Genomic DNA, 13,912 nt, shown 5'->3' with positions numbered 1-13,912 from the left:
AAAATACTGGGATTACAGGCGTGAGCCACCGTGCCTGGCCTCTCTCATTATTTCTAACGTAAAGTATACTTCAACTAGGATCAAGTATACTACATTCATTCTCCGTAAGTTCATAACGTTCCTCTCCCCTCTCTCCTATCTGGGCAATAACCCCCTTTAGGTTCCAAAGCAACTCCCCACTTCAAACAGAAGAGATTTTTCTTTAACCCTGACACATACAATCATTTATTTTCATGCTGCCAAATGCAATTTGTTTTCTCTCCAGGTCTCCAATTATTATCAGCACCTACTTGCCCCAGGAAGGCTCCTTTTCTTCCTCCATCATATTGACATTTAATTTATGATCTCGCCTCAAAATACAAAACGTTAAACACTTCATTTCTTGTCTGCGTTTCTCAGAGGAGACTCATGACCTGCCAAATGCTGCCATTGATTGCCAGTTGGTGCCGATGTGCCCTGCCCCGCACCTTAATGTCTGGTTGAGGGGACTGCTCCAGGGGTACCTGATCCTGACAGTGGTAACATGAACTCGATCTCTGGGCCAATTAGAGGGATCCACAGGGCTCTGACCTTTTCCTTCTGGACTGGGTAATTTCAATGGTACAGTGAATAACACTTCCAATACAAACAGCTTAGTCACTGTTTACAGTTTTAGAGTAAAAATTGCAAAGAAAAGTCTCTGTTATGTGGATATTTGAGGTTACTGTTCAGTGCCAGTATCTTTTGGGGATGGGACAGTCATTAGCTTTGGCAATTAACAGTTCCCAGAGCAACTTCTAAAACACAATTTCTGCTTGTCCACCAGGCCAGAATTAGACCAATTAGAAATAAGTCATCTGCTGTATTATTCACTTTGAAGCATTGGAATATGGCAGTGTTGCTCATGTCTAGGTTATTTTCCAGTGCATAATGCCAACCATCTGATATTTGCGCTGTGTGATTACTGAAAGAAATAGTAGTGAGGGCAGCTTACCAACAGGACATATTGCAGGGAGGTCTCTCAGCTACAGTAAATGGGATCTTGGATTTGGATTCTTCAATGTCCATCTAGAAAGCGGGGTGAGGGCTGCACTCCTTAGATGTCTGGTATTTCGCTCTTGGTTTCAGCCACACATAAACATTTGGGCAAGGCTTTGAGGCACACAGTCAACACTGATTAATGTTGTTTATAACAAATAACTAATGACCTTAATTTGAAAAGAAGCTTTTTTTCACCCCCTATTATCTGGTTGCAGGAAGGCAAGCATGTTCTCAGAGAAAGGACTCCTCCTGTCAAATGTTGGATTCTTAAAGGATAAGGGCATGACAAGAGCAAAGACCTTGGGAAAGCTGGTCTGTTTCTGTTTGCAGAAGGTTCTAGAGCAGTGCTTCCAAAACTTGAATGTGCTCACCAACTTCAAGCCACAAATCACAGTTCTGCACTGGGGCCTTGGAGTCTGGATTTCCAGTAAGTTCCCGGGAGATAGCTAATGCTCCTGGCCCATGGACCACTCTTTGAGGAACAAGGGCTTATATCAATGATTCTTCAGTGGGGGCAGAGATGGCATATATAAGAACTGAAGGAAATTCTTTCAGAATACACATCCCCTGCTTTTCCCACCAGGACTATCAAATTGGGGGAAATGAGGGCACATATATTTATTTAAGGCTTTATTGAGGCATAATTTATTACCATAAAATTCACCCATTTTAAGTGAACAATTAAATGATTATTTGTATTAGTTGTACAACCATCATCACCACAATCTTATTTTAAATAATTTCCATCATCCCCAAAAGAAAACTTACTGTTTGCCATCGTTCCCCATTTCCACCCCTAGCTCTAGAAAACTATTAATCTATGATCTGTATCTGTAGATTTACCTTTTCTGGACCTTTCATATAAATGGAATCATTTAATATGTGGACTTTTCTGCCTGACTTCTTTCACTTAGCATGGGGTTTTTGAGATTCATCCATGCTGTAGCATGTATGCAGTACTTCATTCCTTGTTACAGGCACATGGGCTTTTAAAAGCCTTTCATGGTGATTCAGTGGCCTCCTGGTTGAGGACCACCATATATATACGTGTGTGTGTGTGTGTGTGTGTACATAAAAGTGTATATATATGTATATATGTGTATATATATATGTACATACCTTATCAGTTTAGAAATTATCATCTTCTTTTCAAAATTAGGAAGCTGAGAGGCTAAACAACTCCTCCAAGAAATTATGATTGAAGCCAGTATCTTTTGCCTTCAAACCCAAAGCCTTTTCCCTGATACATACTCTTTATAAATGCAGCAGATAGCAGGTCTGAGGTTATCTCAGGCACACAGTGCTCTTCCAGAACTCACCAGAATGCAACCAGGGTAAGACTTTGCATCAGTCTTAACAAAGGGTAGCATTCAAAAGAAGTACACTTCCAACTTCAATAAAACCTTATAAAATGATTTCAGTCTTTATGGAAGTCCATGGACAAGGCACAGAAGAGGGGCATTACATTGCATCATATAGAGCAAACTAACAACCCACCTTACATGCCACCTCTTCCCCAAATTGCACCAAGTCTAGCAGCTGTCTCCTCCTCTAGGCCATACTTTCTATCTTCACTCTCCCTTAGCCCTTTTCCCTCAAACTCTAGCTTCTGCTGGCTGGCTTGTCTTCTGCTACCTCCTTCAGGGAGCTGTGATTTTCTTTGGTCTGGGAGTAACTGGCCCTCTTAATGAAAATCACCTTAGTCTTTCTCAGCATTCTCTCCCTTCTCCATTTGTATCTTTGTCCATTTCTTAGAGTGGCACTCCAAGAATTTGTAAGGGTAAAGAAGCCCATGACTAATTTTTAACTTTTTCTGTCCTGTTCACAAGCGTTGGAGATAGGTTGTGTTTTGGGCTACCATAGCCACCTTTTGAAGGGGCTTCCAGGGGCCAGCCATGAATGCTGACTGGCTGAAGTCCAGTCTAAGGAAGAATAAAATCCATCCCTCTTCTTGCCTGGTCTTCCTTGGCTTGCTGCCATCCCAGGGCTCCTATTCTCAATATCAGGCTAGATTTAACCTTTTTGGTAAACACCTAGTAACAAAATAATTGCTTAAGGAAACTTGGTCTGTTTAAAATGTCATAGTTTTCACCTCATCCCAATCTAATAGTTTTCCTCTTGTTCTGGACACAGATAAGCATCTGTTCATAGCATCTCTTGTTATTAATTATTAATTTATTAATTATAAAGATATTCAAGTATATAATTTTAAAATTATAATTAAACAATTAAACATTATATAATAAAACAACTATTATTAATGATTATTAATTATTAATTCAGGCTATTCCATGCTGGGTGTGGAGCAGAGCATTGTGGCACATCAACAGTTTGAGTCTCTCTGATCTTCACTTTGTCCATGTCCTGGGCGCTTCTCCCTGCCTTGAGCTTCCTTTCCTTATTTAAAAATGAAGATCTGGCTACTTAGAACCTCAGGATCTCAGAAGGACAGAGGTGGAAGGGTCCTCGGAGCTTCTCTTCAACATTCTTCATTTTTCAGGTGAAGAAACCAGGATCCCCTGGGGTGAAGTGTCTTGCAATTATTGTCAGCATTTTAGCTGTGCTTGTATGTGAGGTTGTAGGAGAAACAGAAGGGAAAAAGTAAAGAGAACAGATTCTATAGAAAGCCAAGAGTGATATAGCAAAAGCTGGAAAACAGTAACATTTGGAATGGAAGTGAATTCCCAGACAAACTGTCTCTCTCTCACCCGTTGTCTGGGTCAGAGGAGTGTTGAGAATATTAAGTATAGTGCTAGAGGTAGATGGCTGACACATTATGGTTTTAAGAGACAAAAAGATTCTGAATAGCTTCTGGAAATGACACATCTAACATGGTCCTGGTACACTGCAGGTGCTGAATAAATATTTGTTGGTTGATTCAGGTAAGATGACAAAAGGTAGACATGCTCCATAGTGTGTGCAAAATTAACAGGTTGCGGTTCCTGCATTTGGCTTGCAGGTCTCTTGGGTACTGGTTTGCAGGTCTCATTGTAAAGCTCTTTAAAGCTTCCCATTAGTGAAGAGACTGTCTACCTGCAGCAGATTCAGCTGAGTTCAATTTCACAGTCAAGACATTCTGAGTGTTTCCTCCTCCTTAATCTTTCCTAGAAAATGGAGTTCAAAGGGAATAGAAAGGAGAGGCAGGGAATGTTACACCTCATGGGTCTGATGTCTAATTTTTGTTTAGTAGTAACAATGCTTTATAGCTTGCAGAACAATCTCACATACGTTCTCTTATTCAGTTCCCTCAGCAACTCTGTCAAGCCTGGGCTCCTGAGAACAAACGTTTGGCTCCCTGATCCCAGGTCAGTGCCTGTTTTCTGCCTGCTCTGAGTTCTTTCGGGCCTGGCCACTCTGTGAGGTTTCCATGGCACCCTGAACAACATCCTAGCATCTCGGGCCGGGCCTTTCCTGAGTGCTGCCTCCTAGTCAGTGCATCCTCTGGCAGAGCTTCTCTTGAGGTTTGGGGCTCCTCGCAGCCCTTGTTTCCCTTGGGAGATGTTCTGTGCTCAGAGACCATGACTCATGAGCTACAGGAAGTTCTTGGCATGCTCCCTGCATGCTGAAAGAAAATTAATGGCTCAGCGAGTGTTTGGTGAAGGAGAAGGGTGCAGGCAATGGCAGCAAAGTTCTCAGTTGGAAAACACCTGCTGGTCCATGGGGAGGTTGTCCCTGGATTGGCAGAACTGGGGAGTCCTACGTGGAATTGTGGGCCAGACAGAGTTTATGTTGAGGTCTCAGGTTGTGATAGTTAATACTGAGTGTCAACTTGATTGGATTGAAGGATGAAAAGTATTGATCCTGGGTGTGTCTGTGAGGGTGTTGCCAAAGGAGATTAACATTTGAGTTAGTGGGCTAGGAAAGGCAGACCCACTCTTAATCTGGGGGGGGGGAGGCACCATCTAATCAGCTGCCAGCATGGCTAAAATAAAGCAGGCAGAAAAATATGAAAAGACTAGACTGGCCTAGCCTCCCAGCCTACTTCTTTCTTCTGTGCTGGATGCTTCCTGCCCTTGAACATTGGACTCCAAGTCCTTCGGTTTTGGGACTCGGACTGGCTCTCCTTCCTTCTGAGCTCACAGATGGCCTATTGTGGGACCTTGTGATCAAGTGAGTTAATACTTAATAAACTCCCTTTTATATATATAATTATCCAATTAGTTCTGTCCTTCTAGAGAACCCTGACTAATACAGATTTTGGTACCAGGAGTGGTTCTAGAGGAACAGAATAGGAAGGATGGAGTTCTTTCATTGGTTTTGGGTTTCTGGTGTTGGCTGCTTAATATGATTAGACCCAAAAATGCTAAGGACCCTACTTCTAATAGTATGGAGAACACTGATAGTCCTTGGTGTGAACTGTTTAGAGAGTTATGCAAAATAAATGCATTTGACACTCCTGATTCACTGCTCATGAGAGACAAGGAGTCTAGTGATTCTATACATAATACCTTTGACCATATGTGGAGAACCAAAGAACATAATGAAGCTGGTTGATTGTTCCTAAGTTTAGTGGACAAAGTGATGAACTTTGTCATCACTTTGTTAGAGTCAGGGATTCTAACTCCTGGCTTCAGAAGCAGAAACTGAGCCTCAAATCTGCTAAGATTTCCCTGAGTGAGAGTCTTATCTGCTATAGAAAAAGAGCTGAAATTGTGGGAAAAAAAGCACAAGCTCTTATCATGTAAGGGTCTGACCTGCAATGAAAGGTGCATGCACAGCCTCGCCAGGTGTCTACTGCTAAAGTGAGGGCATTGATTGGAAAAGAATGGGACCCTACAATTCGGAATGGGGATGTGTGGGATGACACTGATGAAGCTGGGGACACTGAGCTTGTAAACTCTGATGAAACTTTTTTTTGCCAGAAAAAACAGCTTCCCCATTGCCTCCCTGACCCATGCTGCCATCAGCCTTTCTCCCTTTGTCTGAGGAGATAAACCCTGCACTGACTGAGGCAACAGTGATGGCCTCCCCTGAGGCAGTTGCCAGGCAAGATAATGTTGATTCTCCTCAGGAGCCACGCCCAACACCCCTGTTTGCTTCTAGACCTATAACTAGACTAAAGTCCCATTGGGCCTGTAGAGGTGAGGTTGAGATATGACCCATGAGGAGGTGCACTTTTCGAGTGTCCTCAAAAAGAGTGTACTCGAAAAGAACTGCTTGAGCTTTCTAATTTATATAAGCAGAAATCTGGAGAACAGGCATGGGAATGGATATTAAGGGTGTGGGATAATGGTGGAAGGAACAGAGAGTTGGATCAGGCTGAATTTATCGATTTGGGCCCACTAAGTAGGGACTCTGCATTCAATGTTGCAACTCCGGGAGTTAAAAAAGGTTCTAATAGTTTATGTGCTTGGTTAGCTAAAATATGGATTAAAAGATGGCCCACTATGAACGAGCTGGAAATACCTGATCTCCCTTGTTTAATGTAGATGAAGGGATCGAAAGGCTTGGGGAGATTGGGATGGTGGAGTGGATTATTCACTTTAGACCTACTCATCCCAGCTGGGAGGGTCCAGAAGATATACCCTTGACCAGTGCCTTACAAAATAGATTTGTGAGGGCAGCACCTGCATGTTTGAAGAGCCCTGTAATTGCTCTTCTCTGTGTATCAGATTTAACAGTGGGAACTGCAGTCACTCAACTACAAAATTTAAATACAATAGGAATAATTGGATCCTTAGGTGGCAGGAGCCAAGTGGCAGCACTCAAGTGTCAAAGGCAAGGTGGGCAAAGCTACTGCAATGGACTGCAGAGGCAAAGATGCAATCAGAATAGTCTGACTCATGTAGAGCTCTGGCATTGGCTAATTAATCACGATGTTCCTAGAAGTGAAATTGATAGGAAGCCTACTGCATTCCTACTTAATTTATATAAGCAGAAAACTTCTAGGTTGAATGGGCAAAAACTAATTTGAATTATAAAAACAGAAAATCACAGCCCCTCAATCAATGTCCAGACTTGAGCCAGTTTACAGACCCACAACACCTTGAATGAAGGGGAGGCTGGGTCCCCTTGAGGAAGGACCCCAGTAGACTACCAACAATTTATGCTGATAATCTTTCTCCCATCCAAGCCAAGGAGACCTCCAGCCTTTTACCAAGGTAACTGTGCACGGGGGAAAGGGAAATGATCAGACATTTCAGGGACGATTTGACAATGGCTCTGTGCTGATGTTGATTCCAGGGGACTCAACATGTCATTGTGGTCTTCCAGTTAAAGTAGAAGCTTATGGAGGTCAGGTAATTAATGGAGTTTTAGCTCAGGTCCAACTTATAGTGGGTCCAGTGGGTCTCTGGACTCATCCTGTGGTCATTTCCCCAGTGCCAGAGTGCATAATTGGCATAGACATACTTAGCAGCTGGCAGAACCCCCACATTGGCTTCCTAACTGGTAGGGTGAGGGCTACTATGGTGAGAAAGGCCAAATGGAAGCCATTAGAGCTGCCTTTACCTAGAAAAGTAGTAAATCAAAAACAATATCTCATCCCTGGAGGGATTGCAGAAATTAGTGCCACCATTGAGGACTTGAAAGATGCAGAGTGGTGATTCCCATCACATCCCCGTTCAACTCTTCCATTTGGCATCTGCAGAAGGCAGATGGATCTTGGAGAATGATAGTAGATTACTGTAAGCTTAACCAAGTGGTGACTCCAATTGCAGCTGCTATACCAGATGTGGTTTCATTGCTTGAGTGAATTAACACATTTCCTGGTACCTGGTATGAAGCCAGTGACTTGGCAAATGCCCTTTTCTCCATTCCTGTCCATAAGGCCCCCCAGAAGCAATTTGCCTTCAGTTGGCAAGATCGGCAATATACCTTTACTGTCCTACCTCAGGGGTGTATCAACTCTCCAGCTTTGTGTCATAATCTTATTCAGAGAGACCTTGATAACTTTTTGCTTCCACAAGATATCACACTGATCATTTACATTGATGACATTAGGTTGATTGGATCCAGTGAGCAAGAAGTAGCCAACACACTGGACTTACTGGTGAGACATTTGTGTGCCAGAGGAGGGGAAACAAATCCAACTAAAATTCAGGGAACTTCTACCTCAGTAAAATTTCTAGGGATCCAGTGGTGTGGGGGCTGTTGATATAGTCCTTCTAAGGTGAAGGACAAGTTGCTGTACTTGGCCCCTCCTACAACCAAGAAAGAGGCACGATGCCTAATGGGCCTATTTGGATTTTGAAGGCAACACATTCCTCATCTGGATGTGTTACTCTGGCCCATTTATTGAGTGACCCGAAAGGCTACCAGTTTTGAGTGGGGTCCAGAACAGGAGAAGGCTCTGCAACAGGTCCAGGCTGCTCTGCCACTTGGGCCATATGACCCAGCAGATTCAATGGTGCTTGAGGTGTCAGTGGTAGATAGGGATGCTGTTTGGAGCCTTTGGCAGGCCCCAATAGATGAATCATAGTGGAGGCATCTAGGATTTTGGAGCAAGGCCCTGCTATCTTCTGCAGATAACTACTCTCCTTTTGAGAGGCAGCTCTTGGCCTGTTACTGGACTTTGGTGAAAACTGAATGTTTGACTATGGGTCATCAAGTCACCATGCAACCTGAACTGCCTATCATGAACTGGGTGCTTTCTGACTCATCTAACCATAAAGTGGGTTGTGCACAGCAGCATTCCGTCATCAAATGGAAGTGGTATATATGTGATCGGGCTCAAGCAGGTCCTGAAGGCACAAGTAAGTTACATGAGGAAGTGGTTCAAATGCCCATGGTCTCCACTCCTGCCACTATGCCTTTCCCCCAGCCCACACCAATGGCCTCATGGGGGTTCCCTATGATGAGTTGACAGAGGAAGGGAAGACTAGGGCCTGATTCACAGATGGTTCTGCATGATATGCAGGCACCACCCAAAAGTGGACAGCTGTAGCACTGCAGCCCCTTTCTAGGACATCCCTGAAGGACAGTTGTGAAGGGAATTCTTCCCAGGGGGTAGAACGTTGAGCAGAGCACCTGGTTGTGCACTTTGCATGGAAGGAGAAATGGCCAGATCTCTGATTATATACTAATTCATGGGCTATAGCCAGTGGTTTGGCTGGATGGTCAGGGACTTGGAAGAAGCATGATTGAAAAATTGGTGACAAAGAAAGTTGGGGAAGAGGTATGTGAATGGACCTCTCTGAGTGGCCAAAAACTGTGAAGATATTTGTATCCCATGTGAGTGCTCACCAACAGGTGACCTCAACAGAGGAGTATTTAAATAATCAAGTGGATAGGATGACCTGTTCTGTGGATACCACTCAGCCTCTTTCCCTAGCCACCCCTGTCATCGCCCATGAACAAACTGGCCATGGTGGCAGGGATGGAGGTTACACATGGGCTCAGCAGTATGGACTTTCACTCACCAAGGCTGACCTGACTATGGCCACTGCTGAGTGCCCAACTTGCCAGCAGCGGAGACCCACACTGAGCCCTCGATATGGCACCATTCCTTGGGGTGATCAGCCAGCTACCTGGTGGCAGGTTGATTATATTGGGCCTTTTCCAACATGGAAAGGGTAGAGGTTTGTCCTCATGGAATAGACACTACTCTGGATATGGGCTTGCCTATCCTGTATACAATGCTTCTGCCACGTCTACCATCTCTGGACTCACAGAATGCCTTATCCACCATCATGATATTCCACACAGCATTGCCTTTGACCAAAGCCCTCACTTTACAGCTTAAGAAGTGTAGCAGTGGGCTTATGCTCATGGAATTCACTGGTTCTTACCATGTTCCCCATCATCCTGAAGCAGCTGGATTGATAGAATGGTGGAATGGCCTTTTGAAGTCACAATTACAATGCCAAATAGATTACAATACTTTGCAGGGCTGGGACAAAGCTCTTCAGAGGGCTGTGTATGCTCTGAATCAGCATCCAGTATATGGTACTGCTTCTCCCATAGCCAGGATTCACAGGTCCAGGAATCAAGGGGTGGAAGTAGAAGTGATACCTCTCACTAGTGATCCACTAGCAAAATTTTTTTTTCCTGTTCCCATGACGTTATGTTCTGCTGGCCTAGCGGTCTTAGTTCCAGAAGGAGGAATGCTGCCACTAGGAGACATAAGAACTATTCCATTAAACTGGAAGTTAAGATTGCCACCTGGACACTTTGGTGTTGTTGAAGTTAAGATTGCTTCTCCTACCTTTAAGTCAACAGGTTAAGAAGGGAGTTATAGTGCTGACTGGGGTGACTGACTCAGACTATCAAGATAAAATCAGTCTACTACTCTACAATGGAGGTAAGGAGGAGTATGCATGGAATACAGGAGATCCATGAGGGCGTCTCTTAGTATTACCATGCCCTGTGGTTAAGGTCAATGAGAAACTGCAACAGCCCAATCCAGGCAGGACTACAAAGGGCCCGGACCCTTCAGGAATGAAAGTTTGGGTCACTCCACCAGGAAAAAACCACAACCTGCTTAGGTCCTTGCTGAAGGCAAAGGAAATAGAGAATGGGTAGTAGAAGAAGGTAGTCATCAATACCAGCTACGACCACTGACCAGCTGCAGAAAGGAGGACTGTAATTGTCATGAGCATTTCCTCCTTTTGTTAAAAACACATTTGTGCATGTATACACTTGTATTAAGAAAATACCTTCATTTTATTTCCTTTTTCCTTTATCATGTGATGTAAGATTTATTGACTTCATATCAGCATTTAAGTATTGTTAACTTTATGTAATAGTATTTGGGTTGGGGATTGGTGCCTTTCCAGTTGTATGAAGGATAGTTGTATTATGTTAGGGGTAATTATGAGCTTATTATTGTCTTTTTTTTAATTTTAATTTTTTTTTTGAGAGGGAGTCTCGCTCTGTCCCCTGGCCAGGCTGGAGTGCAGTGGCACAATCTCGGCTCACTGCAACCTCCACCTCCCGGGTTCAGTCTCAATCTCCTGCCTCAGTCTCTCGAGTAGCTGGGACTACAGGTGCGCGCTGCCACACCTGGCTAATTTTTGTATTTGCCCTTGGAGCCCTCTGGCCAGCATTAGGTTACAGGCCAGTGCTTTCTCTCCAGGAGGCAGTGATGGTGTCTGGTAACTTCAGCTGCTGCTCTGGGGTAGCAGCCTCACTGGTGCAAGCAATGAGCCTTTCTGCCTCACTGTCATTTGGGTGGCCTTGGTCCAGACTTCTTGCACATCGGCATTCCAACTCCATCCCTCCATGTCTCTTCCACTGCAAGCCCATGTTTCTTTTTAGTGTAAAATGTAGGTTGATGCAAAAGTAATTGCGGTTTTCGCCATTAAGTAATGGCGAAAACCGCAATTACTTTTTTTTTTTTTTTAAGTTCTGGGATGCAGGTTTGTCACATATGTATACATGTGCAATGGTGGTTTGCTGCACCTGTCAACCCGTCATCTAGGTTTTAAGTCCCGCATGCATTAGATATTTGTCCTAATGCTCTCCTTTCCCTTGCCCCCCACCCCGACAGGCCCCGGTGTGTGATGTTCCCTGCCCTGTGTCCATGTGTTGTCATTGTTCAACTCCCACTTATGAGTGAGAACATGCAGTGTTTGGTTTTCTGTTCTTGTGTTAGTTTGCTGAGAATGACAGCTTCCAGCTTATCCATGTCCCTGCAAGGGACATGAACTCATTCTTTTTTATGGCTGCATAGTATTCCATGGTATATATGTGCCACATTTCCTTTATCCAGGCTATCATTGATGGACATTTGGGTTGGTTCCAAGTCTTTGCTATTGTAAATAATGCTGCAATAAACATACATGTGCATGTGTCTTTATAGCAGAATGATTTGTAATCCTTTGGGTATATACCCAGTAATGGGATTGCTGGGTCAAGTGGTCTTTCAGGTTCTATATCCTTGAGGAATCACCACACTGTCTTCCATAATAGTTGAATTAATTTACACTCCCACCAACGGTGTAAAAGCGTTCCTATTTCTCCACAGCCTCACCAGGATCTGTTGTTTCCTGACTTTCTAATAATTGCCATTCTAACTGGTGTGAGATGGTATCTCATCATGGTTTTGATTTGCATTTCTGTAATGACCAGTGATGATGAGCTTTTTTTCATATGTTTGTTGGCCGCATAAATGTCTTCTTTCAAGAAGTGTCTGTTCATATCCTTCACCCACTTTTTTATGGAGTTTTTTTTCTTGTAAATTCATTTAAGTTCCTTGTAGATTCTGGGTATTAGACCTTTGTCAGATGGGAAACTTACAAAAATTTTCTCCCATTCTGTATGTTGCCTGTTCACTCTAATGATAGTTTCTTTTGCTGTGCCAAAGCTCTTTAGGTTGATTAGATCCCATTTGCTATTTTGGCTTTCATTGCAATTGCTTTTGGTGTTTTAGTCCTGAAGTCTTTGCCCATGCCTATGTCCTGAATGGTATTGCCTAGGTTTTCTTCTAAGGTTTCTATGGTTTTGGGTTTTACATTTAAGTCTTTAATCCATCTTGAGTTAATTTTTGTATAAGGTGTAAGGAAGGGGTCCAGTTTCTGTTTTCTGCATATGGTTAGCCAGTTTTCCCAGCACCATTTATTAAACAGGGAATCCTTTCCCCATTGCTAGTTTTTGTCAGGTTTGTTGAAGATCAGATGGTTGTAGATGTGCAGTGTTATGTCTGAGGTCTCTGTTCTGTTCCATTGGTTTGGTAGCAGGAGCATAATGTTTTGATTACTGTAGCCTTGTAGCATAGTTTGAAGACAGGTAGCATGATGCCTCCAGCTTTGTTCTCTTTGCTTAGGATTTTCTTGGCCAAACAGGCTCTTTTTTGATTCCATATAAAATTTAAAGTAGTTTTTTTCCAATTCTGTGAAGAAAGTCAATGGCAGCTTGATGGGAATAGCATTGAATCTATAAATTACTTTGGGCAGTATGGCCATTTTCATGATATTGATTCTTCCTATCGCTGAGCATGGAATGTTTTTCTATTTGTTTGTCTCCTCTCTTATTTCCTTGAGCAGTGGTTTGTAGTTCTCTTCGAAGTGGTCCTTCATGTCCCTTGTGAGTTATATTCCTAGGTATTTTGTTCTCTTTGTAGCAATTGTGAATGGGAGTTCACTCATGATTTGGCTCTCTGCTTGTCTATTGTTGGTGTATAGGAATGCTTGTGATTTTTGCTTATTGATTTTGTATCCTGAGACTTTGCCGAAGTTGCTTATCAGCTTAAGGAGTTTTTGGACTGAGATGATGGAGTTTTCTAAATATATGTCACCTGCAAACAGAGACAATTTGACTTCCTTTCTTCCTATTTGAATACCCTTTATTTCTTTCTCTTGCCTGATTGCTCTGGCCAGAAACTCCAATACTATGTTGAATAGGAGTGGTGAGAGAGGGCATCCTTGTCTTGTGCTGGGAAAACCACAATTGCTTTTAATGGCAAAAACCACAATTACTTTTGCACCGACCTAAATATTAAATTAATACAGCCCAGTGAAACAGATGCTTGGGGAAGATACACCTCATGTAGCTTGCAGCACCCATGACAGTGGCATAGAAACTCAGAGCAGGTGCTCAATAAGTCTTGGTTAAAATACATCACAGCATTCACTGAAAAGCTTTTTGAAAGTGGAGGCACTCCAGCAGAAAGCTGTGAACCCCCAGATTTTAGGTGCCAGCTCCTTGGGTGGAGGTGGTGGTGGTAGCTATGGTCATGGGGCCATGGTCTTTATCAGATGGAGAGAGTGATGGGCATTGAATGTCCTTGTCTGGGGTGTGGTGACCAGAAAACAACCATCCCTTGCCCCTGCTCCCTGCTCCCTGCTGTCTGCCCTAGGTGAGGAGCAGAGATGATTCCTTTCCTGCAGCCTCTGGGGAAGAGGACTCATGCCTTGAAGGCTATTTGGTAGCCATCTTGTGATGAAGTAATCTGAGGGAGATTAAAAATCACTCTTTTACTGAGCCCTTGCCACACCCAAAGTCCTGTACTGAG

General features: G+C 43.4%; 1 protein-coding gene and 1 pseudogene across 2 annotated transcripts in view; both read left to right on the top strand.

Annotated features, from left to right (window-relative positions):
• The first annotated feature begins 3,387 nt into the window (after window positions 1–3,387).
• GEM (GTP binding protein overexpressed in skeletal muscle) overlaps window positions 3,388–13,912 on the top strand; it is a 55,860-nt gene continuing 45,335 nt past the window's right edge. Inside the window, exon 1 of one of the 2 annotated variants that reach the window (XM_063643476.1) lies at window positions 3,388–3,520. The gene's annotated coding sequence lies outside the window, so the exon portion shown is untranslated. Of the gene's footprint in view, window positions 3,521–5,046; window positions 5,131–13,912 lie in introns of those variants that run through there. The other variant, XM_055286775.2, reaches the window with a different exon arrangement.
• On the top strand, window positions 7,021–10,508 carry LOC134737234 (uncharacterized; annotated as a pseudogene).

Source organism: Symphalangus syndactylus, chromosome 7, assembly GCF_028878055.3.
Source record: "Symphalangus syndactylus isolate Jambi chromosome 7, NHGRI_mSymSyn1-v2.1_pri, whole genome shotgun sequence".
Lineage (NCBI taxonomy): Eukaryota > Metazoa > Chordata > Mammalia > Primates > Hylobatidae > Symphalangus > Symphalangus syndactylus.
The sequence above is the reverse complement of the archived record's forward strand: the minus strand, read 5'-3'. Positions and strand labels throughout refer to the sequence as shown.